This window comes from Olea europaea, unplaced genomic scaffold, assembly GCF_002742605.1.
Source record: "Olea europaea var. sylvestris unplaced genomic scaffold, O_europaea_v1 scaffold529, whole genome shotgun sequence".
Lineage (NCBI taxonomy): Eukaryota > Viridiplantae > Streptophyta > Magnoliopsida > Lamiales > Oleaceae > Olea > Olea europaea.
This window is the reverse complement of record NW_019263611.1, coordinates 236,961-240,199: the sequence shown is the minus strand read 5'-3', so window position 1 is coordinate 240,199 and position 3,239 is coordinate 236,961.

The following is a 3,239-nucleotide window of genomic DNA, read 5'->3' as shown; positions in this document are numbered from 1 at the left end:
AATATCCAAATAGAAACAAGTATTCACAATGAACTAACAATCATGCGATGAAGATATATAGGATAACACACACGCAGATCTTTTCAAAATCACGTTCACACAGAACCACAAATTAACACTTAGTTAATCAAACCACGGTCAACCACATATACAACACATCCATAAATGACCCTAAGAAAATATCTCAACACACTTATCATATCCTATTCCATATTGCTCACACCTCGAGAGTACATATCTCCTCTCATCGCCCATCATGCTCACTAAACAGATCACTCAACTCATGTCTAACTGGTAAGTCACAATAGATCCTAAGTTCTCGGGATTATCCTCTATCACCACATCACTTCTTCTAATCTACGTGGATAATGAGACTCCACCTTACAGAAGTGATAGAAGTGCCTCTCTCACACTCCACCTGTACAAGGTCTCTTTCACAGATAAAGGATTCTACACATTTGATCACATTTTCACTCGTGATCCAAATATCACACTCTACATCCCTCGTGCATATAACCAATGCACCTCTAGGCATCTATACTTCACTTTAACAAAAGACATCCAACTCACTGCTAATGCATCACAAACTTACTGCTGCAAAACAACACCTTTCGGTGATCACAAAGGTTACTCCAATCACCAAAACTTCAAAAATCCACAAAGAAAACGACGAAGGTGACATTCACAAAGAAAAATCGAAGAAAGAGTCTGTAACTTCACAACACTCACAAAAGGAGGCTAACAAAGATAAAGAAGGTAACCCTAATATGGATGCCTTACATAATCTCACAAACCACACAGGCTCACAAAGATAACGAAGAGAAACGACTGCCCAACTTTCTTCTCACTAGCACACTCTCACACCACTCGCAGAGGAAATAGAGTACACCACAAAACTCAACCCACTATTCATGTAAACATATTACACAAAGAAATAAGATCACTCTCAATTCATGCAATTACACACATCAAACATGTTGAAAGTGTAACATCAATATTGCAACAAAATTAAGTGACCACATACATGCAGAAAGGATTACACACAGATGCAATACAGTAACCAGGTTTATTCTCTCAATAAATCTCACTGGGATCACTACTCAACCCTAAAGTCACATTCGCCTCGTCTCTATTCTCATCTTTCCTTTTATTATCATCTTAGAACAATCTCTTTCAACTATATCTACCACAGTTAAAACATATTTTATTTTTTGTACTTGCCTTAGACCTATACATGCCAACTATACCAAATAATAACCACAAGCAAAGTATTGACATATAATTCACACTGAATAGTCAAGTAAACTTTCCTAAGGTCATATGCAATTCTATTGGTGTAGAAAAAATTGATGACAAATTCACATAGAATTTAAGACAATTAATTAACATGTAATTCCTAAGTCTAACAACAGGCAATGGTTACCCCAAACTTAACGTCACCCCACACGATGACTTCTAACGCGAAAAATAAATAATTAACCTACACATTCATTTTAACTGCAATAATAAAAAGCAAAGAATTCGATACCGAGCAAACCACGTTTAAAGGTCCGTAAATATCGAGAGATGTGAATTCACTACTTTAGGATCGTCACTATTCATCCTAAAGTCAACAGCAATCACAGCAACACGAAAACAGCACTCGACACCCGAACATCCAAGGGCAAAACTGTTCAACTTTCACAGTATTGCTCCAAACTGAAATCTGAAAACACTGCACGGTCCGTCTCATCTCCGACAACATTCTGTCTTTTGGAACCCTTGCCGGAATCTCTCTCACGCGCCAGTGCCATATTCCTCACGTTCCTCCGATGCCGGCGCCGGAGCCAAAGACGGCCACGCCCCACCCTTTCTGAACCGTCTCAGTCTGCACAGTTCAATGGTGGTGTCCGTTTTTCTAAATTGTTTTTGGTTTCACCAGAAAATGCCAAAACAAATCCGGCAGAAAATTGAAAAATTGGACAGTTTCTGCCTCTGATTTTCAGATCCGTTTCTGGCCATTTCCAGCCCTTTTTAGTCCCAAAAATAATAGATTTATCAACAACACAAGCTCTTATACCATTTGTAGCGGAAATCCCTCGATAAATCTTGATTTCGGGATCAGAAAACAATCAAATGAACATCGATTTACCTCGGCTTGACCCGAGACTTTTGCCTCCACGTTGGACATCTCTCTTTATCTCTCCGGTGGCTCTCTATTTAGTGTCCACAAAGGACACGCGGAGATGATTACATTGGAAGAAAGAATGGACAACAATGGTGGAAAATCTCTCTTCCTTTTCCCCTAAGACCGGCTGCCCCTTCACTCACCATTGCACGTTCAATCACCCACACATAAAACTGCTGAAATAGATGGATACATATAGGTATAGTTTAGGTCACTCCAATTGGGTTTAGGTTTACTAAGAGGGCTACCAATTAACCTAAACTAATGAGCCAATTTTCAACTCCATATTAATCACTAAATGGTCCAACTAATCAAATAATCATCTAACCGAAACCCGAGCCATCAAAAAGTGTAGTTCGTCTCCGAGCCGAACCAAATCCATGGTGTCGATAAATAATCCAAGAATTGTTTTAAATCATCGCCCGAATTATTGGGTATCAAAAAACCCAACACTAACCATAATTTCACTTTGTTTAGTGGGGTAGTGATAATTTTTTTCTTTCTTTCTTTTTTTTTTTGTTTTCCTTTTTCCTTTTCACCCTTTATGTGAAATTCTTTTTAACAATTTTTTAGTTGGTTTAAGTTAAAATAATTAAGATATTCACAGTAGAAGTAATCTCTATTTTACCGTTGAATAAGTAACTTTTTTAGCTGCACCAATCCAAACATGTGAATAAATAATCTCCACTGAAATTGTTTGTAACAATATGGGCGTTAAAAATGGCATGCTGAGGTGACTACCCGATACTGGATTTCAAAATTTCGACATCAAAATTTGAAGTTTCAGGGAATTGAACACTTGATCTCTTTGTAATAAGAATTACAATGCAACCTTGGAACAAACAACATTTTCTTGTCATTTTTGTGTAATTAACTATATGTAATTCATGAATTATTTACTGTTTTGTAGAAATATTTAAACGAAAAAAGAGTCCAATATTTTACTTCCTTGTACAACTTAATAATTATTTTATGGACTTATTATGTGTAGAAATTTTAATTTTAATTAAGATGAATTAATATTTAATAATAATAATAATAATAATAATTATTATTATTATTATTATTATTA